At 40.4% G+C, this 26,203-nt stretch overlaps 1 protein-coding gene across 7 annotated transcripts in view; it reads right to left on the reverse strand.

Annotated features, from left to right (window-relative positions):
* The window catches only part of CMKLR2 (chemerin chemokine-like receptor 2), a 79,151-nt gene that overhangs the window by 25,305 nt on the left and 27,643 nt on the right, over window positions 1-26,203 (reverse strand). Inside the window, exons 1-4 of one of the 7 annotated variants that reach the window (XM_045198508.2) lie at window positions 21,570-21,796; window positions 15,690-15,842; window positions 4,840-4,890; window positions 1,633-1,724 (exon numbers count right to left, since the gene is read on the reverse strand). The gene's annotated coding sequence lies outside the window, so the exon portion shown is untranslated. Of the gene's footprint in view, window positions 1-1,632; window positions 1,725-3,022; window positions 3,095-4,839; window positions 4,891-15,689; window positions 15,843-21,569; window positions 21,797-26,203 lie in introns of those variants that run through there. The other 6 variants (XM_024564263.3, XM_045198510.2, XM_053918995.1 and 3 more) reach the window with 6 other exon arrangements.

Here is a 26,203-nt window from a genome sequence, read left to right on the forward strand (position 1 = left end):
CGTCAAATAACTTCCAAATGAGGAACACATTTTTTTTAAAGTTTTGTTTCCTTCCTGGGATGGGAGCGGGTTGGAAGGAGGAGGGCAAAGGGGGAAAAATTGGGACAACTGTAATAGAATAACAATAAATACAGATTATAAAAATTTTTTTAAATAAAATTAGCAAAAACTAAAATTTAAAAAGTGCCAATGTCATCAAGGACAGAGACAGACTGTGGAAATGTTCCAGATTAAAAGAAACTGAAGAGACCTGACAACTAAATGTAACATATGATGCTGGACTGCATCCTGTATCGGAGACAAATTAAATGCCCAAGGGAGCATTATTGGATCAGTTGACAACATTGGAATAGGGATTGTAGATTAGGTAAAAATATTAGATCAATTCTAAATTTCCTGTAATTGATAAGTATACAGTGGTTATGTACAATAATGTCCTTGTTTTAAAAAAATAGACACTAAAATATATAGGAAAAACAATTCTGAAAAACTATATACAAACATGCAGAGAGAGAATACAGGAGCAAATGGAGCAAAACTGTTACAGGCTAGGTAGAGGGGACATGCGAGGATTCTTTGTATTTTCTTGCAACTTTTCTGTAATCTTAAAATTATTTTCAAATAAGAAATTTAAAAAATATATATGTATGTATATATATATACATTATATATAAAGAACTATAGATCAGCCCGATATAGCAAAATGTTAACAATTGATCCAGACAATAGGTGTAAGATCATTCTCTGCACTATTCTTTCAATTTCTCTGAATGTTTGAGTTTTTCCATAATAAAATTTGGGGGAGGGGGAATGGGGGCCAGGACATTCGTTACTGCGTAACTGTAAGATTTGCAAGGTTATATACCTTTTGGAGCACTATGCCTTTATTTCAAGTTGCTGCTCCCAGTTTAATGGTTACTCTATCTGTGATTAAGTGAGAGCACATACATTAGCATACCAATTAGACTCTTAAAGTTTTCCCCTCCATAAAGTTGAACTCTTAAATCATTAATTATTTACCTCCTTACTCTAAGAAACCTCATTAGATGTACAGTGTAAACTCTGAGTACCAAAACTTTCTCTCTTTTTATTCTCTGCTATATCCTTAGTTGCTAGAACAATTCCTAGAATATTGAATAGGGTCAATAAATGTCTATTAAAGGAACCAGTGAGAAAGATCTAAAATATGATTTTCCTATATGTTAATAATTTTATCTACTAAACACAAGCTCCTACCATTATCACCAGGATTAAACTTGGTTTGACTTTTTGCTTGTTTTCTTTCTTACTGCAAGTCAGGAGAATCTGAATCCTGAATTATTTTAGCAATCAAATCATTAATCTTCACGAACCTGAGCCAGGAAATGTTGGAGTTAGTGCTGCTGGGTTCCTGGAAGGAGCGGTAGAGATCCTTTTGAATGCAAGGACTTCAGGGCACTTAGCTATAGAGTGAGCTTGAGGAAAGGGGTGCAGCTGCAGCTGAGGGCCTAGGAGGGAAGGACTCACCACATAGAATCAGGCCAACTTGAAACCAGGAGAACTGATGCTTTACCACCCTTGAAGAGGTCCACAGGCTGTATGAAGCCACATGTCAGAAAATATAGCTTATTTACTACCCAAGTCAATACTCACTCAAGGAAACCAGAGATGAGTGAAGCTGCAGGAGACGATCAGTCAGGAGTCAGAATGTAGAAATCAGGATCAGAACAAGAACCGAGAGGAACCTAAATAAATACGGAAATACATTGCATCAGTTTTGTCCTAATGGGCGTGGGTGTGATAACCGCAAAACAGCTGCTTTGCTGTGATTGTGACCTCCAGGCAAACACTGGTGGCTTGCTGGCGGTGCTCGTGGCTAACAGGACATAGTCCTAAGAGCAAGTGTCACCCTAAGACACACACTGCTGTCGTCTCAGGGCACTCTTAACATTCTCCTTCACTATACTCTGTATTTCCACTCGCAGCTTGGAATCAGAGAAAGTTGAACAAAGTATAACCCAGAGCCTTCAATTTTTCATTTTCATCCTCTTGTCGGGCCTTCGCCTTCTCATTTTCAAATGAAAAGTGCTGCTGGTTCCCTAAGCAAATTTTATTTAAAATAATTTGTTTAAATTTATAATTAGTCATTTTGCATTGAATAATAAAAATTATCCTTTTAACTAAAACAGCCAGCAAATACCTGAAGTGCTTTCAAGGAGGCAACTCACACTGTGTTTAAAGGGCCACACTGCCCAAAGTCTCGACACACTGCGGCAGGACATCAGAACTAAAACCAGCGCTGTGGCCTTGACACAGAGACGCACTGGGAGATGTGATTTATGGCATGTAGGTGTTCTGAGAAATAAGACTAACAGTTGGGCTTTAGTTCAGATATTTTCCCCATGTATAGTGAGAGTGCTATATAATGTTTCTCCTTTTTAAAAAATTTTTTAAAGATTTTACAGATTTTTAAAAAGAGTTATTTATTTTTAGAGAAGGGAAGGGAGGGAGAAAGAGAGGGAAAGAAACATCAATGTGTGGTTGCCTCTTGTGCACCCCCTACTGGGGGTCTGGCCTACAACCCAGGCATGTGCCCTGATGGGAAATCAAACCGGGGACCCTTTAGTTCGAAGGCCAGCGCTCAATCCACTGAGCCACACCAGCCAGGGCCCGTTTTCTTTTTAGAATTATTTTATTAATACTCAGCTGTTGGCCTCACCGGAGGTTGGGCATGTAACAGGACCTTACTACAGAGGTCACCAATATGGCCAAGAACCAAGTTAACAGGAGAGGACTACTACAAAAACAGACTAAGCTAGAACAGCAAAGCAGACGCAGTAAAACAGTAGTTTTGCAATACAAAATTCTGGAAAGAGATATTTTACTTCCTTTATGAAATTTGTGGGTTTTCGTTTAGTATTTTTTTGTATTGTGTTACATATGAAGAGGGATAACATAATTTTTTCCAGTATAGCGGGGTCTCTCTGTCAGGAAAAATTGTAAAGGACTTCAAAATGGGCGAAAAGATTCCTGGGCATCCTACCTGGTGCATCCTTTCAGGTTCTCTCTGCTGTTGTCTGTGAGGTGTTTTATTTTACAGTTGTGTAAGTTGTACGCAACTCACACTCCTGCAAATGATCCTCGTCCGTAGAAATCCAAATAAACTGTGTCCAGCAGAATGCAACTGATTATTGCCCTGTGTACTGGCCTGTTCTGCAACTGTTTATAAATTCCTTTCGACATTCCTGATGGTGTATATATCCATGTGATATTTTGAATTCTCTTTTTAAATATAATATTTTATGGGTTTTCTCATAATTAATAGGTTCGGTAAAAACTTTTGAAACATGTTAATTTTATATTTGTACATGAGTTACAATTTATCTGTATAAAATTATTTTGTTTTTCATTTTCTTTCTTTTTTTATTGAGGTATAATTGACACATAACATTATATTACTTTCAGATTCACCACAAAATGATCTGACATTTGTCTATATTATGAAATGATCACTGTAGTAAGTCTAGTTAACATCCATCACCACACATGGTTACCAAATTTTTTTCTTGTGATAAGAACCTTTAAGATCTAATCTCTTAGCAGTATTATTGGACAGTATTATTGATACAGTATTATTGACTATAGTCACCATGCCGTACGTGACATCCCCAGGACTCATTTATTTTATAAGTTTGTACCTTTCCACCCGCTTCATCCATTCCCCACACCACCAATCTGTTCCCTGTATGTATGAGCTTGGAGTTTTTAAAAAAAGATTATCTTTAATAAGTCTTTAGTCCGACAGTATTGGTCTGACTTTGGGAGGAGAAATGAGAGTAGAGAGAGAAGGGTGGGGATGTGGTAAGGTTTTTAAAAAATGTACATGAAGTTTCTTCCTGGCCCATTCAATTTCCAAAACCTAAATTTACTTTCCATTTCTAGGATAGTGATGGAACTGAACGTAGGGGTGGGGAAGCGCTCACTTAGGGGAATGGGGAGGGAAGGGGATTGGGAGTGTGTGTGTTCAAGCGCAATACCAGGCGAGCAGGGAAGGGCTTCAGGGGAAGGAATTCTGATACGACCTCAAGTTTGATACTGCCGAGGGAAATTCTTTCTTTAGGGACCCCAGCCTCCCTTCCCTTCATCCTTATTTGTTCTCTCTAAAGATAGGGTGTCAGAACCCAGGTCCTTAGTATGACAGTTGGAAATGAGGACCAATAAGCAAGATTACTGTAATTGTTTTGCACAACTAGAACATTAACATGGTAATCAAATACGTTCAGCTTTCCCTTCCCCACCCCCCACTTTTTTTTTTTTTTTTTTTTTTTTTGCAATTAGACCGAGAGGCCACTTTAATCCCTGATGCAGCTACTCAGACAGAAAAGGGAGCTAAACCAATGTTCTAGCCATCCACAAACAACAAAATAATTGGTTAGATGTGGTGCTTTTGCCTGAGTGCAATTTGAGAACCCAGAATGTCTTCCTTGGCCTGAGGATACTATCTGCCTGAGCAAAGCAAAGCAGGATAAAGAGAAGTTACAGCAGCCCCAAAGAAGTTGCTGTTATATCTAATCTGTGACTCTCCTCGCCTCCACTCGCCCTCGGGATATCTAAATATTTCTAGGGTGTTTACATAGACTGGAGTTTTATTTCTGCATACCCCTCCGTGTTCTTTCTCTTCTGTCGCCTTATCTCTTCCTTTGTTAAACCTCCCTCCTTCCCACTAGTCCTTTCTCAGCAAGCGCTTGCATGTAAACAATCACAAGCATTTCTGGGCAGTAATTTATAGCAGTTAAAAATGACAGAGCCCTGGAGTCAGACAGACCTTGGTTTCTAATTGCAGTACTATTTTTCACCTACCTGTGTGGCCTTAGGAAATTAGCTAAAAGCTCTAAGCTTCAATTTCTCCACCTGTAAAATAAGGATAATACTATTTACTTTATTGGGCAGCTGTGAGGATGAAATGAGGCAATTAAGTGAAGCTCAGTGCTTGATACAGGCATCTATTACTATTGCAATTTTCTTCTCTGTCTCCTATTTCCTATTTTACTTCTGTTTGTAAGTGTTTTTCTATTTTCTATTTTCTTATTTGTAGGTACTACTTCACAGCCTTCTTCTCAATCCAACAATAGATATCAACGGGCTTTAGGATATGCTACCCCCAAATATGGCACTGTGGCCTATTATGTATTTTATGCTGAAGGAATTTGAGAAACACTAGGTATAGGAAGGCCTTTTTAAAAAAAGATTGTATTTATTTATTTTTTAGAGAGAGGGGGAGGGAGGGACAAGGAGAGGGAGAGAAACATCCATAGGCTGGCTCCCGTGTGTGCACTGACCTGACCGAAGCTGCAGCTCAGGCATGTGCCCTGACTGGGAATCAGTGGAGGACCTCTCGCCTTGCAGGACCCACCGAGCACAGGTCAGGGCTAAAAAGGCCTTTTTGACTTTTTCCTGAAGCAGGTCATAAAACCCACATGTAAAAGGTGCCTCTCCTGTACCCAGAGCAAAGAAGCATCCTTATCTCTGAAGCCAGAGGGAGTGGAGAGGAATCTGAAAACATAGGACTTGCTACATTTCCCCGTTTACTGCCCTTACCTCCTAAGCCCTCTGGGCCAATGCCCTTTTCCATGACTCCGCTTTTCATCCGCCCTCGTATGAAAACACCTCTAACTGTTTCCTCGGGTTTCCACTGTGAAGCCTTCTTTTTCAAGGCTCCTGTGTCATTTAACACTTGTATTAAATAAATTTGTATGCTTTTCTGTCATTTAAATGAAAATTAATATAAATTTTAAATATGATATTTATAATATGTAATTTATATTTATTTGTTTATAGTTAATGTAAATAAATAAAAAGTAAAATAAATGTGTTCGTCTGCCTTTTGCTACAGGAGTTCTAGCTGAGAATTTAGAAGGGGAAGAGGAAAACATAAATATCCCCTCTAATACTGAAATTAAAGATAGTGGTCATATGTACTGTATCATTTTTTTTAATCCTCATCTGAGGACATTTTTTTCTCATTGCTTTTTAGAGGAAGAGGAAAAGAGAAAGAGAAACAACTGCGCGCGAGAGAAGCACCACCAGGGTGCCTCTCCTACAAGCCCGGAGGACCCTGGGGATCTGCCTGGGGATCTATCTGCCTGCGGACCTGGGACAAAATGCGTCCTGATGAGGGAGTGGTGGCTCGAGCCCGTGCGGGACCAGGCCACAGCCTAGGTATGTGCCCTGACTGGGAACGAACCTGCAACATTTTGGTTACCAGGCACCGCTCCAACCAACTGAGCCACACTAACCAGTGCTGTATTACTTTTTAATTACAATTAATCCCAGTTATTTCATCCATGATCTAGGGATAAAAGCCCATCAGTAAACCAGGGGCAGTGCCTGGTTCATACTAACACCCGAAAAAGTGTGAGATGTTGTCATTGTTTTCTTTTATTGGTCCTTTTTTTTACAAGGGTGTATTATGACATAATTCACATAACTAACATATGACTTTGTTGAAAGGTAGCAAATTCTTGGGTTTCTAGTTAATTTAATGACCGATGGTTCTAATCAGAGAGCTCATTTGATGATATTACTTGTGATTGATTTAGATAACATTTTGGATGTGTTTTATCCTGAGAGAAAACATTGGCTAAAAGATACCACTGTGAGCAGCAAAACAGCGGTTTCCTGCTGTTACGGTAAAGCTGCATTATGCTCATTCCTTCCTTTCCAAAAGCAGAACATTCTGATCCTGTGACAATGTTCTACTAAAGGAGTTTATTTATTTTGCATCAAATGATTTGTGTCAATGAGTTCATTTCTTGTGAGGAAGATTAGTACAGCATCGCTGGGCTTCTTGCTATAATCTCGCCGACTGCTATAATACAGCTAGCCGGAGAACACATCCATTGCCGGCCTCAGAGAGAAAACACCAGCTCTACCCCAAAATTTCTGTTGGGGCATTCTCTTAAATTTGATGAATAAATTATTTACTGATTGCCTGAGAAAAACATGCCAGGGAAAAAAATGGTCATTCTTTAGGAAACTACTAAAGAGCAACCAGAGGATTCAAGCAGGTTCCATTTGCCATGGAATAGAAAAGAGATCTGATTTTTTTTTACACCAAGGTTTTGTTTACGGAATATTGAAATGAGTGAATGTTTTTGTAAATATTCTAATATAAAGTAAAAATGGAGAAACACCCTTTACAATCTTTTTTTTTTTTTGTACTCAAGAGAGGAAGGGGGAGAGAGAGAGACAGAAACATTGATTTGTTGTTGCACTTATTTATGCGTTCATTGGTTGATTCTTGTATGTGCTCTGACTGGGGATTGAACCGGCAACCACCGCATACGGGGATAATGCTCTAACTAACTGAGCTACCCGGCCAGGGCCTGAAGATACCACTTTTGTAGAGTGCTGTAATATAATGCCTCCTACCAAACAAGCAGCTTCATCTGTGTGGTGAAATCCCCCTCCCCCATTCAATCTCTCAAAAAACAAAAGGCAAAAAACGGAGAAGTCCCCTGTTTATAAGTAAGGTACCATTCCAGAGCCAGGCATCCCTCCCTGACAAGATAAGAAGCTTAGCATTTTGCCATCTTCTACATTTTTCCCATCTTCTTGGTCACTGCATGTAAGGAATTGTAAGTAAGTATATATTTCGTATGTATGTTGGTTGATTAGGATAAAATCATTCAAGAGGTGACTGTTTTTGTTTTGTTATTCAAAACAAAACGTTAATGAAATGAAAGCCTATATGAGGCAGAATGACAATCAAACAAAAAAGTCATGTTTAATATTATCTTTACACTTGGACAATATAATACGTAATTTAAACCGGCTTAGCATTTTCCATGAAGTAACCAAACAATTGATTTGACTAAGCTTTTATTTCCTGAATTTGTCAGTGGTTTTGGAATTAAGGAGAAAATCACCAACAATTCTAAAGAGTAAGCTGTACTTTTAGATATTACGTTCCTAATGAACTCAACCCTGACGTCCACAACCCTATCCCACATTTTAAATCTGGATCCCTGCTCTACACGCTTCACTTACAACGTCCAGTTATTTATTTGAATGCGCATTTGATGAATGTCTCTCTCCCACCAGGCTGCAGTTTAGTGTGTCTCCCTATGCCAGAGCCTGTCACAGTGTCTGACAAAGAGTAGATCTCAATAATATTCATCGACTGGTGTAAAGACTAGTGTATTTTGCCATGTATAATGTGCTCCCGTGTATAATGAGAGACCCCAATGTTATCTATAATAATTTCTTACAGAAAATTACATAAAACCACATTATTTCCTCTCCTATTGTTAAAATTAGTTTTAAAAAAGTTTTGGAAGTAATATACAACATAGTTTTCAAAGTCAAATAATAACTACAAAGCCTATTTTTTAAAATATAGCAGTTTCCTTTCTCCCTCTCTTCCTACCTCCACAGCCATCATTTTTACTTCTTTTAGCTACTTCTTCTGTTGTTTACCTATGTATGGTATTTAGTGGGTTTTGATAAAAGGCATTCATGCTCATGGGCATCTCAACAATAACGAATATTTCATTTTTGTCTGAGAAGGCAAAGGTGAGTTTGAGAAGGGAATTTAAGTTCTTAATTATCATCAACTCCATTCATTCTGTGTTCGGAACCTCTTTTTATTAAAGGTGTTAAAAGAATGTTGATTACCTAGGAAAGCTAGCCTCCTGAGAGGTGTTAAATTTGTTCCAGCACTTCATCAGACCGGGACTTTTGATTGACAACAGGTTCCACTTCCATGGAAAGATGATGGAAAATTTTCTCCATATTATTATTAAGAGCACCTAGTTCCCTGAAAACCATATGATTGTCTAATCATGTACTGCTTACAATTAAAACCAGTTCACCTAACTACATTCAAAAGGAAGCAAATACCAAGCACATCTAATTACATATTATTATTTAACACATTATGGTAATACCTGACAATTTCTGGGGACTTGTTAAGTGGCTAAGCAACTTTGCATGCATTTTCACATTTAATTCTCACAACAATCATGTGAGGTACTATTATTATACTATTATATTTCCATGTGGCTAAGAGTGGCTGGGCAACTAGCAAAAACAGTGAAGCCCTCCCAGGATTTCTGGGATTGTCTGACCTCAGGTATTTCTTTCTTAACCCTTGTACAGAACCTCTCTGTTAGTGTGTTTATCTCCCTTACTAAACTGTGAGAGCCTCAAGGGCAGGTGCTATGTTTTGCTCATCCTCATATCTCAAGTACAGAACAGAGTGAAGGAAATATAGGTGCTCAATAAAATTGCAAGAAGGAAGTGCTTTCTCAGTATCTCAATATCAAAACTATAGTAAGCTGAATATAGTTTTTATTTTTAATGGTCACCCAAGGACATTATTTCATTGCTTCCAGAGAGAGAAGAGGGAGGGAGAGAGAGAAACATCAGTGCAAGAGAGAAGCATCCATAGGTTGACTCCTGTATGCTCTTGGACCAGGGATTGAACCCATAACCTAAGTATGTGCCCTGAATGGGAATCAAACCTTCAACCTTTCAGTTACAGGACAATGCTCCACCCAACCAAGCTACACCAGGGCAGTATGCTTAATATAGTTTTAATGTTAATATAGTTAACTGTATAATGTATATGAACAAAAACCACAAATCAAACACATATTTATATAAGACAATTATATACTAACATATCTCACTACTTTTATTAAATTAGTAATCCATGTTTTATGTTGATGCATAAGAGAGATCTGTCATTATAAACCACCAAAGAGAACATTTTGCGAACAATTCAAGATGTCTTATCTATAAGGACTTTCTTCTAGGTGCAATCATCTAACTTTATATACAAATTATTTTTCATGCCAGTAGGGGTAATTTGGTTCTACGAACATTCAACCCTGCACATACTTATTACACTTGGCTTGGATTCTCTATCTTTTCCAAACTGCCAAGTTGCATACACCTCCTTTCAAAGTCCTTCTCCATGAAGTCCTCCCTTTTTAATATTATTTCTGCCTTTTCCCAAGCACTGATGCACCCACCCCCTAGTGTTCCTCAAACACTTTTGTAATGATTCCACTACCTGTGTCTATAATGATCACTTTTTGTGGAATACGAGGTCTATTATATTCCTCTATGCAAACAAAGCATGTGCAATTGATGAACTAAACCGAACTGACTCAGTTGTTACACTAGATGATTGACTGGTTGACCAGGGACCATTCTTTAATAATTCTTTTGCATTAAAAAAAATGCACAATTAGAACTTGAGAGCGTAGCATTGGAAACCATTTTAAGCACACACGAGATCTGCTTTGTTTCTGTTTGACTCCAAGAATAAGCTATGACCTCTCCTTACTGAATTCTTTATGTGTTAAATAAGAATTTGTGTATCTAAATGCGTTATGTGTTATGAAATTAATCACTGCCTTGGCTTCACTTTACTTGAAATAGTGTCATGTAGGGATCTTGTCATCAGTGATGCCAACAAGGCCTCCTGTTTTGGGTGTCCTCAGAATGCCTACCTAATGCACTGGTGGGCCTGAATTCTCTTCCTACTCTACTTCAGTTTTAATTTAAAAACTACACTTCACGTCCACTTGGGAATTTCCCAGGCTAATTAGTTGGGTTAGCCTGGCTTTAAGTGCAGCCATATCAACTGTATTGGTTAAATTCTGAAATACTGCAGGTAGATCAGCAGCAGTGATATTACAGGTTTTCGGGACTCAAGTAAGAACCTTCACTGTAGAATTGAGTTACACATGGATTCCCTAGAGGAGAGCAAGTGATAGTGTTTTCAAAAGTATCACAGTGAAAAATGTGAAGTGCATATAAATATATTTCTGTTGCAACCTGAAAATTTCCCCAGTTGACAGTGGACACAAATGGGGGAGTATTTGGAGTTTCAATTCAGGGTTCAATGGGGTATCCCCACTAGTTGATGTGGTACACCTCTGTGTTTTCCCAATAAATATATCACACTTAAGAAAATGCACTACAAAGTATTTCTGGAGCCTCCAGGAGGTGAATTACATGTTTATACACAAGTTTGCTCCCCTTGGGCACCAACACTCTGTCCGGCGTACTGCCCGAGCACCGGGCTACTTGCCTTGTAAAAGCTAGGTAGCGCTTTGGGATGGAGGGAGCACTGTGGGCTAGAGAATTCTCTTCTGTTATGATTTTCTTTGTTACATGAGACCCAAAATAGGGCTGTTTGTGCCCTGATGTTTTAATGGAAACAATGATTTGCACTTTCACTTGCAGGCTGTTCTCATATCCTCTCTCCTCTCAGAGGTCAAAGCCTGTTCTGGGTTCCTCCCTCCTAGTGAGTTCTCCCACAAGGCTCCTCAGGCCGAGAAGGAATTCTGGTGGACGCACCCCATCAGTTGTTCAGTCAAGTCCAGATCTTCTCATCTCACTGGACTCACAGTGGAACACGGATACCCACCTCTCTCTCACCTCCTCCCTGAACTTCCCTTGCATATCACTGTCCGTATCCATTCGTCCCTTTCCTAAACTCCATGTTCTGTAGGTACCAGACACTTCTAACACTTTTTAGTTTAATAGCTTAATTGTGTCTCCCAGACAGCACAAGTCTAAGCTTCCTTAGGTCAAGAATCTCCCTTTAAAATCCTTGTGTCTTCTTCCACCACACTAGCTGAGGGTTCAGTCAATATTTGCTTGATTGAATGTTGCACATAAAGGTGGCTTCTCTTAGTTAAGGAGAAACAACCTCCCTTCCCTCCAAAAATGGAAAAGAGCAGAATTCCAAACAAGGAACCACATTTTCCAACTTCCCTCTTCCTTTGCTTAAACATGGAGGTGAAAACGGAGATTTGTAAAACAGAACAAAACAAAATGTCAGCCATTCAAAAGCTCTAATATGCCTTATTTATTTGATTTCAGGAACTCCTTTATCACAAACCAAGTTTTGTGTGCATTAGTCCTGCAGAAAATGGCTGTACACAGCATTTCACACACTTAGGTTCACATGGGCTAGTTTGTTGTGTTTGCTGCGCAAAGGGCCAATGCGACCAAGATTGGATGGTTGGCTCTCCCACCACCTTCTCAGGTTCCATTTAACCCCTGCCCCCTACCCTCCAATTAATCATTGACCGATATGGCTGAAAAGAAGACTACATCATTTCCAGCAGAACGTGCTGCCTGAATCATGCGTAGTTTGTTCCTACTGACACCATTTTCTTTCACAATGAAGAGATTTTTTACCATCATATTTGAGTATCAATGGAATAATCAGAACATACTATGATAATTGAAAAATATAAAAATATAGCCTGAATAAAAGATGTGTTTCACTAAATATTTATTTGGTATCCATTGTATGTGCTAAATACCGATTACATATATCACACCAAGCAATGACTTCATAAGCAGCGATTAGAAAGGTGGTGGGGGTGGGGAATGAAAAGCTGGGAGAAATCTAACTTGTCAGATTTCTTTTTCAGCAGCAATTTTCAACCGGCATGCCACAGCACACGGGTGTGCCGCAAGAATGCTAAACCATGCAATACCTGACTGTTTAGTCAGGGGCGCCGGCCTCTTTTCCCTCAGACTGTCAAATAAAAATATGACAACAGCCAACACTACAATAGCTGCCTGCTGTGAACAAGTCAAAATTACACCTATTTTTTTTTTGTCAGATTGACAAAAAATACAACATATTTTTTGGTGGGCCTAAGAATTTTATTTATTTTTTTGAGATTTTCCTTTTTTTTTTTTTTTTTTTTTTTAAGAGAGGGGGAAAGACAGGGAGAAAAAGAAGGAGAGAGACATCTGGTCGGTTGTTTCTCATACGCGCCCCAACCAGGGACTGAACCAGGAATCCAACCGGGGGTGCTTTGCGGGGTGACGCCCAACCAACTGAGCCACACCAGTCAGGGTGTGCCGCAGAATTTTTGTGATTAGTTTATGTGTGCCATGAGTTGAAAAAGACTGAAAATCCTTGTTTTAGAGGAAAAGAAACTGAGATCCCGAGAATTTGTTCTGCTCCAAGCCATGAAAACATTAGAGGCAGATTTAGAATTACAGCTCCGGGGAAACAGAAATAATGAAAACAAGTCTAAAGATATTGTGCAACCATAGATTTGAAGCATAGTTGGAAATTGTCCAATTTAAAAGAATGCTATGTTAGTAATCTTCATTTAACTAGTCACTTTTTTTTCTATCTTTAAAATTTTTATACTATCAGTTTTTATTGGTGTCTTGGTTTTTACTAGGTTCATTAGAAGGCTTTTTTGTTTTTTGTTTTTTGTTTTTTGTTTTTTTTTGAGGCAGAACGCTTTACTGAAGTTAGTGTCCCCAAAGAAACCAGATGAATTAAAACTGGAGTCCACACCAGACTGAAAGACTTAACTTTCTGTGACCCGCAGAAAAATGACAGGAATTTTCAATATTATAAAGTTTCTAAATTATAAAAGTAATGGACTATTAGAGAAAGTTGATGGGGGAGCAGGGAGAAAGGATGTATTACCCATAGGGATCCAGCACATGCCACTGTGGCATAAAAATTATTTTTAGCAGAAGGCATTTGAGGTCTCAGAGAGAGTCAATTGTCATAAAGACCCTCCCAGGAAGCAACCTGGGAAGACTGGCTCTTATACACACCTAAACAGACATGACACAAAAACTTGCCACCTATTTTCCTCTTAATTTTTGTTAAAGGTTTTCTTTCTTTCTTTCTTTCTTTCTTTCTTTCTTTCTTTCTTTCTTTCTTTATTTTAGAGAGAGAGTTAGGGAGGGAGAAAAACATTAATGTGAGAGAGAAACATCAACTGGTTGCCTCTCGTTTGCAGCCCAACTGGGGACTGAACCCGCAACCCAGGCAGTACCCTGACCAGGAATTGAACTGGTGACCTTTCGCTTTGTGGGATGAAGCACAACCAACTGAGCCACTCTGGTCAGGGCTATTCTCCTCTCATTAAAAAGTCATTAGTTTTCCCATAAATGCTCTTTCTCCCCCCTCCTCTTTTCTTCTTAGTAAGTCATTTGTGTTCCTTTAAGTGCCCTTTTCTACCTTCTTTTCTGCTATTTAGATGGTTTATAAGCCCCAAATTCTAACTCTCTTTGAGTCACATTTTTCTGTGAACTCCTCTATGTACATTAATAAAAATGTGACTAAATGTTTGTGTTTTTCTCACTAATTTGTCTTTTGTCAATTTAATTCACAGGACCTCAGGAACTGCACTAAGAGGGTAGAGGAAAAGTTTTTCCTTCCCTTTTCCTTTCCAACACACCATCAAGTCACCATCAGCACATCATCAGCCCAACACAACTATTTTCAATTGTGCATATTCTCTACACTGTTTTCAACCGTATTTACTTTTTATATTATAATCATTATTAACATTATAAGCACCCATCCGTGATGCTACATAACCCTCTAAATTATGATTTCCTAATGACTGCAAATCACTTCATTGAGATGATAAATACTAAATTCCTTAACTAGCCTCCTACTGTTGGATATTTAGATTGTTTCTGATTCTTTCAATTCATTACTTCCGCAGGCTAGCTCCCAGTGCTGTGCCCTTTGAAAACGGAATGTCACGTTAAATATCCATCTCAGGGCGATGACACTTAGTGGTCAAGTAACATAGGAAATGTCTGACATTCTTTTATAAACTAAACAAGTCTCAGGTAAAATCATACATAAAGGCTATGAAAAAAAAAGCCAACTTGTGTCTGGAAGATGGGCAGGCATGATGAGAAGTATTCAGTAAGAAGAATTATTTGAAGTAGGTACTTTGAAACCCAGAGAAAGGTCCTTTGGAGTTTTTTTTTTTTTTTCACAAAACAGACAAAAATATAATAGTGGATTCATTTAGCATCAAGTTTGTGGAAGCTTGGGTGAACGAGTTCGCTTTAAGTGCAAAGGGCCAATTTCAGAGAGTAATTGCTGATGAAAGTCCGGTTATCAAACCTTCATTTGGTTTTCATTAGCTTCATTGGAAGGAAATGTGAAACTATCAGACGAAAAGCAATTGCTGCTTGCAGTTATCTGACTACCATTGGAACAATCGAGTTAGCTGAACCTTTCCTCCCAGCTTCTTCCCTGCCTTTAGCCATTTGTGCTTCATTAGCAGGGCCCAGGTACCAACTCCTCGAACAGGCAATTGATTAGGAGATTTCAAAGAGCAACCACAAAGAAATGTTTGTTTTGAAGAACCACAAGCTATTCATCTTAAAAAAGAGAAGAGGTGGGAAAATCAACCAAACTACATTACAACTCAATTTAGAACTTTTTTCTTACTTTGTAATCTAAGGAGGGCAAAATCAATTTTCATCTCCGAGTACCATTTTCTCCTATTAGATTTCTCTACAGTGGGCTTTGCACAAATGATACTTGATTATTTCTGAGTCACTGCTGCTTAAAATCCACATTTATGAGCCGTCATTTTCTAGGTAAAAGCGAGGAAATTACAGAAAGTTCTTTGTGCCCTTATGTTCTCTTCCAGTGTTTTTGATTTAATCAGCAGCTGCAGCAAAGCCTGCGATGATCTTCCCTCAACACTTTTGACAGGACCAAAAATATGAAGCTTCACATAGAGCTTTTCATAAACTACCAGGAGTCCCTTTTCTTTTTGGCCACTGGTAGTTAGTCCAAATATCATTTTGGAAATAAATTGTCTGCAGAAATCCTCCTCAGGTCAGCCGCAAATGTATCAGTTTGAGAAAAACAAACAAGAAGCACTTACCAGTTAATTTTCTGTGAGGAGAGAAGCTATTGGGATGCCTGGGTGTGACCTCCCTGCTGCAGTGCGAAATGGAGGGTGGTTTTCACAAAGCTACGCTGTGCACTCTTTTCCCCTGTTTCCTCATTTGGCTTTTATCTGGCTTTTGAAATGACACTGTAGAGGAAAATGATGTTGGGTTTCATTTGAATGTGGTTCTTCCCTTGCTACACCACCCTCCATAAAAATGCATCATGTATTCTAGGAGAAAGTAAGCAACGAGCATACTGCACACATTATTTCTTTTGCTCAGCATGTTTGTCTGTGTGTAGCTGAGATTTGTTTTTTTGAATGGAAATCATGGCTATTGGCTGCAGTGCTGCAGGCTGAAAAGCAGTGATGGGGGAGGCACCCATTCCTCCTTTGTTTGGGTGGGCTTTTGCTTATGAAACAGTCAAGTTAAATTTCATTCCAACCATGGAATGAAAAGAACCTTAGAAATGTCAAAGGAGAGCTCTTCAAATGCACTGGGTTTTAGTGTATTTCTGAGAGTGAAGACTTGGAATCACATAATCAAAGGATGCATTCTAGTTTTTATTTCTTTACTGAGGCAGGTTTTGAGAGGCAACTTTCCAGACTCTGAGGAAATTAAAGGTTGGATTTTTATCTCTCATCTCACCTGTGGGCCTGGCAGATAGGGGCTCGTCTGTGTATCTGAAGCAGGACTCATAATTCAGAAATTTGCAGAGCGAGAGTTGTGGAGGCTGAAGGGAAGCAACCCTTGATGTGTTTAGCTTCCCTCTGCAGGGCTAACTTGATTATTCTGGGAAGGTCTAACATCAGCTTGACCGTGTGATATTGGAAATCGAACGTTATTAGGTCCTGAAACCTTGTCAGGCCACCTAATAGAGCACTGTCCGAGGAGCACACGGCTTTGGATCTGACTGCTGTGAAAGACTGCTGGAGAGCACCTTGTACCTCTGCAAAATATGCTTCTTTGGCATAAGGATTATTTTGAACTGGTAATTTTTTTTTTTTTTTTGAAAGCTGCAGACACAGAAGCAGCTCTGCAACAGAAGTAGAAGTTGCCCTTTTGTAAGGGAAATCTACATCTATAAAAGAAATTTACATTAGAAAGGAGGCCTGAGTCTGGGGAGGAGGGCTACTACTGGAGGTCCTGTTTTCACCTGAGGGGCTCATCTGGCCGTCAGGGCAACCTTTGTTTTCCAGACGTTTCCTCTTCTCACTTTCCAGTGAATTGCCTTCCGCTCTTGAAATCCCCCGCCCTTATCCCTTTCCTTCGCTGAGGATCCTCTATAATCCTCAGTCTTCTGGCCACCATTTAAGGCTCCTGAATGTACATAATTAAAATTGCTTCCCCCCCCCCCCCCCGCCCCGTTAATGTCTTTTTACACGGGGTCTTAGCCAAGGACAATGAAAGGCAGAAAGAAAATTCTTTTTCCTCCCCTCCAAGACCAAGTCTAGAAAATTTAAAGGGGTATCCTCTCTGTGCTGAGTAAGGGTAGGGTGGGAACAAATTGGAATAACCCTGGGGGATGGGGTAGGTACGCTTTTTCAAAGTACAAATACCTCTTGGCCTGTACGGATGTACACTCTCCCCTTTGCCCCTAGTCCCTTGAGTCCACATAAGTAACCACTATTCATAGTCTTGGCATATTTCTCTCAGTGACCCCAGCATAGACGTGCTCAGTGAAGGAGGTAGCAAGTAGTAGAGCTCTCTGCAGGAGACTCCTAGCTAGTCACCAGCTCCTTCGGCTTTGCATCAGCAATACAACTATTTATTAATAGTTTTATATTATTTTCTGCAACCACACAAAAGCATAATTTTATCCACAAAAGACACTTTGAGGACAATTTTGAGTTTTAGTTAATTTACATGGGTTTTTTTTTTTTTTGAAAGTACATAATAAGGCTGGGGACAATGAAACAAGGAAGGCCTTAGGATAGAAGAAGCGGCAGGAAAGCAACGAGGGGACTGCTCACTGAGAAGTCAAGAAAAGGGGGCCTTGGAGACAGGTTCAGGGGGTTAGCCCAGGATGAGCTGCCACTACCCATTGCTCCCCTGGTTGCAAGTCTCATGGGGACCCTTAGAGTTTAGGAGATGCTCACCTGAGATGGGAGAAAGGCATGGGTATGCTACTGGGAACAAGACTGTGACTTTTTTACATGATTTTGAGTTTATTTTTGATGATAGAATGGAAAGCATTGAGAGGCAAAGGATAGAAAAAGGTGAGAAATGACACTGAGCAAGGATTTACCATGTGCCAAGTATAGTTTAAGCACAGTACACACTGAAACTCAAGAAACTGTATATATTGTTATGTTTTGGCTACCTCCTAAAAGTAGAGTTGAAAAATAGGATTACTTAGCTTTGAAATTGGTCCCCACCCACCCACCCAAATTACGAAGAGTACATAAAATCTCTTGGCTGTGCGTTTGAGGATCTCCCCTATACATACCGGTATACGTATATCTTACAGCTGATCCGTTATTCAAAAGTAGTTGAAGCTGAAGCTCCCAGAAGTGCTAGAGATAACTTACCTGCACGCTGGGGACACAAGGGTTGCAGTGTACTTCAGCCAAGCTGTTGGGTTAAGCTGGTTAACCTTAACCTTGGTTAAGCTAGTGAGTCAGGTCATTGGAGATCCTTTAAGAGAGACTCTACTGTAAGTTGAGAGCTGGAGTTCAGTCCCTGGCACCGACTCTAAACACTAGGTTTACAGCACATAGAGATGGTATGCAGGGAACAAGTTAACAATAAGGGTTTCTGTGTGCTCTGGGGCCCTGGCGAGGTGGGCGTGCTGCAGGGTTTGGAAAAGGAGATAACTCTGAAATTTCAAAGGTGATGTTATCTTGGATGCAAAAGGACAACAAACAGGCTCAGTTAAGATCAAGACAGACCTTTGTCAAGGAAGCTACAGCCTTTGGATGTGACTACCCACCCACTTTTAGTTAAGAATTAAGTTCAGGCCCTCCTTTGTGGTTGGTTACTTTTAGTCTCTGAGTTTGTAGGGCCCACTGTTCTAACCTCCACTGAGTTTGTCAGGTTTTGTCTGTGGTAATAGGACAAAAGCCCCTTTTCCAGAGCTGGCTGGACCCCATAAAGCATGACTGACCCTGATTGTTTTATGAGCCTTTATCCTCAGGACTAGAAAATTACTGGAAGCGCCCTGAAGGCTCAGAGGATCTGGGAACTTACAGAACAGGACATACCGGACCACAACCACAATGACTGGACCCTGCACCCAAAGATAACATCGAAACAAGTTGCAGGCCAGCTGAAACATCCTGCTCTACGGCCGCCCCATCACCCGATGAAAACTCACAGCCGCTGCCCCTCAGGACTGGTGCTGCCACATTCCTCTACACCTAGCCCTTTCCTTCTCTTGAGAAAGTAAAAGTAAAAAACTTTGCTGTTGGCACTTTGTGAATTCTTTCCAAGCGCACGTCACTGACCACCCTAACATGTGGCCCCTTTTTTTTCCTTTTAAAACATTTTTTTAATCCTCATCTGAAGACATTTTTTTCACTGCTTCTAGAGAGAGAGACGAAGAGAGATAGAGAAAGAAACATTGATGTGAGAGAGAAACAGCTATTGGTTGCCTCCATTATGTGCCCTGACCGGGCATCGAAGCCACAATCTAGGTTATGTGCCCTGAGTGGGGATCAAACTGGAAACTTTCTGGTTTACAGGATGACGCTCCAACCCACTGAGCCACACAGGCCAGGGCATGTGGCCCCCTTTCCATCCACACTTCTCTTTTTTGGTCATGAATCAATCCAAAGGATGCAGTAATGACCGAGCTCTTGGTTGGATAATGTGTTCTCACAGTGCTAGGAAAGCTCATTCCTAGGAAGTCTTTTTTTTTTTTTTTTCCTTATTAATTGTTGGTTCTTTCCATTGTTTCACCATTTCCCCAATGTGGCCCCAAATTTTAAGGATGATTCTACCCATCTCCTTTCCTTCTCACCTATCCTGCAAGTTTCATCCTTCGTAGAAGGCCCTTTGCTTTTCTCAGCAAAGTGCAGAATGGTTTGCCTTGAAACCCTTATCCTCCATCCCCTCCACTGTGATGGGTGTGCACACTACACATTATGGGATGGCATTAAAGCTGTAGGCACACAAACGACACTGGCTCTTCAAACGACATCTTCTCAAGTCACCTCTACGGTATTAAACAAGTAGCATCCCTTCCTCTCCCCACTTGAAACCCAACAGTCAGATGTGATGGGGGCTGGTACTCAGGAGAGTTAATTCTTGTTATCTTTTTTTTTTTTGTCATTATCCTCTGAGGGATAGGAATACCATGTCAGCCTTTCCTTAGAATGTTATGAGAACCCAGGGGCACTTGCTTTGGCTTCCTGGGCAAGGCGCAGGTCCATCAGCCTCATCAGAGCTTTCCCATTTCACCGGGACTGTGAGTTCTCCAGTATCCCATTCCAGCTCCAGACCCCAGGGAAAGCCTCACGACCTTTCTGACTCTTTTCTTCTTCTTTGGTTTACTCTCCTCTCCCTCACCTTCAGAATCAGAGTCAGCTTTGTGCTCGCCTCCCTCTCACTTATCTGTCACACGTGCTGTTTACTGTAACTGTAGAAAGTCAGCAATAAGGTTGGGGCAATTCAGGCTCCATCCCTAGAAGTCTTAGTGTCATCAGTTGTCTTGCTGAAATGGTGGACCCTTGGGGAAAGGGGAAGGCCATAACCTTGGACAGAAGTCCAGCCTGCCTATTGCCCTTTTAAATGTAAAATACCAAGCTTTTGAAAGCTTGTTAGAGTACTATCCCTTTCCAGATCCTTCACGGCACACCCACCCCACCAGATGCCGAGCTCACACAGAACCTCTAATAGTTACCTGGTTCCCCGAATAGCATCTCGGTAATTGTTAATTTTTTTACTATAAATGCAAATGTTTATGCTGTAAATGTTAATTATTAACTATCCTATACCAATGTAAAAGAAGTATGTGTCTTCTTGTTTTAGTTTTTATCCAGTCCTAGCGATCCCCCCTATACTTTCTCCACCCCCTTGATCTTCTACCAATGGATTTCATGTAATCCTCCTTAGGCCTTCTTCTTTTATTCTAATATATAAAACAAGCTGCAAAACTGCCATTCTCTGGAGCATTTTCTCAATTTGTTGAGATTTTGCTCCCAGGTTTGGATGTTTCTTATGCTGACAAGATTTATTTTTGGTAATGATCATTTCTCTTTTTGTTGTTGCTGTTTGTACAACAAGAAAAAATCAGCCCAGAACGTAGCACTGGAAAACATTTTACATAAAAGAAACCCTTGTGAAAAATGGAAAGACTTAACTACTTTTCCAGTTTTTCCCTCTTCTCATACAGGGAGTTGACGGCCTCCTGCTTCTTCAGCGTGGGCAGGATTGAAGATTAGACTTTGGGGCCTTGACTGGGTTGAACAGTGAGGCTGGAACCATGAAAAGCTTTTCCTAGGCACTGAAATGGGACTCACCGTGTCTCTGGGAGGTCACACGGAGAAGCCGTGCCAACCTGGCCACACTGGGCAGCATTCATGCCTCTTAACCCAGTGAATTCTTAAAAGCCACTGAGGACAAAGCCTTTTCCACATTCCTGCTTTTAATTCTGAATGGCCCCTGCAGGAACTGAGCCTTAAGGATGCTGAGTAAATCTGTTTTTAGAGGATTTAGCTCTGCTTCTTTTTAATTAAGATACACAAAGCTCTAATTACCTTCGGAAATGTGGGGAACAGCTTCTATTGTTATCTCTAATTTGAATAAACCTTCCCTTTTAATATGCCAAATGCCAAATCAAATGAGGTCCACACAGGATTTAGACTGGTTTTCTTAACTAAACCTCAGATTCTCAGGGCTAGAAGCTCTTAGTACACAAAGCAAACACTCACCTCTGAGAAGGTGCCTGTGGGGGCCGCCACAGGGTGGGATGTGGGCAGAAGCTTCGAGTTCTGTTTCCTGAATCTTTGTGGTTAATAATTTCTCTGAAAGATCTGGTAGCAGCTACCCTGAGTCTTGGAAAAAGTATTTCCTCTTTTTTGGTAACCAAGGGAGGTCAATAATCTTTTAACTTACTGCTCTAGGAAAAGAAATGTGGTTTGCCGGTGGTGGAATAAATCTGGTGTGTATCACTTAGTCAACAGGCATCTGGGTGACACCATCCTTGGCCCTGACTCAAGGGAAAGGATTGCTTTGGGATTTCAGGCCACTCCCAACTATTTACTCTAATTACATTACTTTTCTTGTTAAAGTGCAGATTATGGTTATGATGTAAGTGTTTCTGGATTTTCCTAAAATGTCACAGTTTTGAGACAGGGGAAGTTTCAGAGAATAAAGCACGACCTGCATTTTTCATAAGAAGTGGTAGCCTGGGGCATGTACCACTGCCGGTGTGTTCTGTTTGCGATGCACAGTGTTTTCTGGAGTTTGAATTCATTTCCATCACTTACAAATCAGGAGATCTTACACAGCCATCAGATTATCAGATGCTCATGAGAAAAACCTGCCAGATCTGGTAACAATGGGCCTGTGTTCCGGTCCCCCAAGGATGCGGCTGGAGGAGGCTGCGTGCTCACTACCACCTGACTGCTTCTGGCAGGTGTGACCTTCCAGTTCCACACCTTTCTCCCCTACCTCCTTGTAGTCCTTTTTAATTCTTTCCCTGTTGAGTTTCTCCAATTTAGGAAAATTGATAACACAGAAAGCTGTCATCGGGCAATATGTTTATTGCATAAAGTATTTCAGATTTACTTATTTAAAAAATATGAATCTCAGTCCTGGCTGGTGTGACTCAGTGGATTGAGCGCTGGCCTGTGGACCAAAAGGTTGCCGGTTCGATTTCTGGGCAGGGCACACGTGATGTTTCTTTCCCTCTCTCTAAAAAATAAATAAAATCTTTAAGAAAATAAAAAATACGAATTTTCTAATAAGACTGGAATGCATTATACAATATGATTAAATTGACAAAACCAACGTAACCATCTTAACTATGGAGTCGCTGTGTGCCGATGCAGGTGCAATGGGTCGCGCTCTGCCCAGTGCAGGCAATAAGGGAGTGCACTCTCCGTAGAGGATTTAAAAACAATAATAAAACCAAGTACGGCTCTTCTGCTTTTATGTGTCAGCAATTCAAACAAGGTCAGTGAGGAAATACTCCTCCCCTCAAAAAATCTTTTGCTGGCTTAGTCGTGACCAGGTAGCTCAGTGGGTTAGAGCGTTGTCCTTATTCACCACGGTTGCAGGTTCAACCCCTGGTCAGGGCACATACAAGAATCAACAAATGAGTGAGTAAGTGGAACAAGAGGTCAGGGTTTTTCTCTCTCTCCCTCTGTCTGTCAATCAATAAATTAAAAATTTATTTATTTTTTAATAAATAAAAAAACCTGTTGGCTTAAATTCTTAAAATGTAACTGATTCTTAGGTATCTAAATTTTATATGATTATGTGTCTAAAATTTATTTTAAAATTTTTATTGTACTTTTGTTACAGAATGGACCCAGGGGTGGGGGTACAAAATACGAGTACCGAATGCACACCTTCTTTTCCTGGGGTCCCCCTGTACTAGGTTCGCCTTGCCAGCCATCAGGAAATTATGGCTCTCAATGCCAGAGATTGGTGAAAAGGAAAGGAATTATTTATTCAAAACTTATACAGACTTAAGATTAATGACTTCATGTCTTCATTAAAATCCCAAAGTCCTTTAAAACACCCACAAACACACACAGTCCTCCCTTCCCCCCTTTGCCCAGTCCAGGGTACCCTATTGCAGGAAAAGAAATAGAAGTCCATGGCTCAGGTAGCCCCTGGTTCTTCTCAGTAATCCGTGCGCAGCTAGCAGGCCTCCCTCGGTTCCCAGCACCATCAGCTGTGTCGCCCTGCGATCTCCAGTTGTAAATCCAAAACCACATGGCACCTTCTCCTGGCCCACCAGCAAGAGTCCTTTGACTCCTTTCCTTCCCGCAAGGTCTGTCCTGCATTTTTCCAAACTGCTAAGAAAGAGCTCTGCATCGCTGCTACATCTTGCTTTTTGGCTTCCTAAGCTGCGTGGCAAAGGGACGCCCAAAGCCCTGTGCATCCCAAGCCGAGTGGTTCTTCCTTGCATGGCTGCCATGCCTGGGTTTAAATCCCAGCGCCAATCTTTCTCTGCAGCTTCATTTCCGACTCCTCCCACAGTTGGCTATACCTGCCAACCTTCCCATATGTTTCCAGCTTTTCTAGGCTGCCATAGTAAGTACAGGCAGGTGTGGCCCCATGGCGTGGCCCCATGGCGTGGAGCGAATCATCTCCAAGCTCTCACACATGTGCTGTAACCAGGGGGAGTTGCTTCCCAGTTACATCCTGAGTGGAAGTCACTCCAATCTCTCTGGCTCAAAGCATAGCCACAGCTATTTAATATATCCATGAAACCAGTTAAAAGTTATAGATATGTTAAAGGACCATGCCTGAGGTTATTTGCAAAACTGTTGCTATTCAAAAACAACTCTCAATGGCCCTGCTGCATGTGTCCCATCCCCCAGCTCAGACTTGTGGGGGTGAGGACATCCTATATTTTTAATATTTCCTGGACATCCTGAGTTCTGGACCCCATTACAAATCCCTCTTTGGGGGGGGTCCCCTGGCTGCACCCTCTTACACTTTTTCTATTACCATTTATCCACCTGTACCCTCTTTCACCTCCACCCATCCCTCCCCCACTATAATCAGACTGTAGTCTGTGTCCATGAGTTCTTTCTAAAATTTATTTTTAATAGTCACATGTGTTACATAGAAGTTAATTTCATATTTTAATATGTGTTACTTATTCTTTAACAGACCATGTATTTTACATGGAAGGCCATTGAAAAAAATGCCCACTGGTAGAGTCACCCTTGCGCCACCCATGGACTCAGTTAACCTTCTTTTTCAGATTTAATTGGGAATGGTTCTAATCGTTGGTTTAGTTTGTGTTTCCCTACATCTAAACAAGAGATCTGGACTACACAGTAATAGCACAACCGTGGTAAAGATGAGGAAACAGAACTGAAGGCATTTCAACTTCTTTATTCCACACCACCAATTGGAGTTTCTAGTTTTTACACTTAAAATGTTGCGCGGTGAAACCAAGGGTGAGCTGCAAGGTGTGCCATCTTTAGTTTGGCACCTGTAAATTTAGTCCACAAACTGTTAAAAATGAAATTTGGGTAATATTTTTGAATTAAAATTCATTTAAAAATTGTTTTAGAATGAAAGACTGATTCAAGAAGTAAAAGCATTACAGCGATGATGTGATTTAATAGTTGCCTAAATCATATCTTATGCAGATATATCAGTTTTATTAAAATTCAGTTATTAGTTGCTGATGTAGAACAGAAAGAGGATCCTTTCTCCCTATCCATCTAAGTGAGGACTCTGTAACAAAAACAGAATAACAAAAGAAAAGCATATAAGTTTATTTAATATACACTGCACAGGACACAGGAGCTTTCATAAGGAAATGAATACCTGAGGGAACCGTTGAACCTGAGTGTTTTTATGTCAGGTTTGATGGTGAGTAGAAAATTGTGACAAAATGCTATTGGACAAAAAAGGGTTTGAGCTAAGTATAGCAAACTGGGGGAAACAGCAAGGCTTATTTATTCAAATTCCTCTGGGCACCTTGGAGATAAGGATGGTCTTTCCTGGGGTGCAGATAAGGCACCTCTCACAGGAGAGTCTACGACCTGCTTCAGGAGAAGCCAGGAGGTTCTTCCCACACCTGCTGTTTCTCAAATTCCTTCAGCTTAAAATATTCGATATGCCAAGGCACCTGTTTCGGGGTAGTGTGTTTTGAGCCCTGTCCATGGACAATTATTTGCATAAAATATTACATCAGACTGTAACCAAGGGATCTACAGTCAAATTGTTTGATATAAAAAAAGTTGAAGAAATAGTTGTTCATTTTTCTTTTTGTGTACTGTATTATTTACTTATTTTTTTCATTTTGTTTCCTGGCATAATTAAATAGACAAAGTTTCAGTAAATAAAAATTATCACCATCTGCATTTCTTATTGTTTCATTTCATGATATCACCGAAAATAATTTGGTCATACCTGGCTGGTGTAGCTCAGTGGATTGAGTGCTGGCCTGCGAACCAAGGGGTCACTGGTCGGATTCCCGGTCAGGGCACATGCCTGGGTTGTGGGCCAGAGAAACCACACATTGATGTTTCTCTCCCTCTGTTTCTCCCTGCCTTCCCTTTTGTCTAAAAATAACTAAATACAATCTTTAAGGAAATAATTTGGTCATATTGAGGAGGGGCGCTACTGAAAACTGATCTGCCGCAGCTGTCAAGGTACAGGCACACCACTGCTACGGCACACAGGGACTGTCATGGTAATTGATGTAGGAGAGGAAAACTTTTCCTCTGTCTTCTTTGGCTCCGTAGCAGGGGCCTGTGAATTAAAGTGGAAAAAGATAGATGAACAGGAGAAAAGGTTTATTTCTCATGCACATGGACCTTCACAAAAAGAAGTTGAAATCCAAAGAAGCAGTTAGGAGCTTCCAAAC

Source organism: Desmodus rotundus, chromosome 2 (genome assembly GCF_022682495.2).
Source record: "Desmodus rotundus isolate HL8 chromosome 2, HLdesRot8A.1, whole genome shotgun sequence".
NCBI classification, from domain to species: domain Eukaryota; kingdom Metazoa; phylum Chordata; class Mammalia; order Chiroptera; family Phyllostomidae; genus Desmodus; species Desmodus rotundus.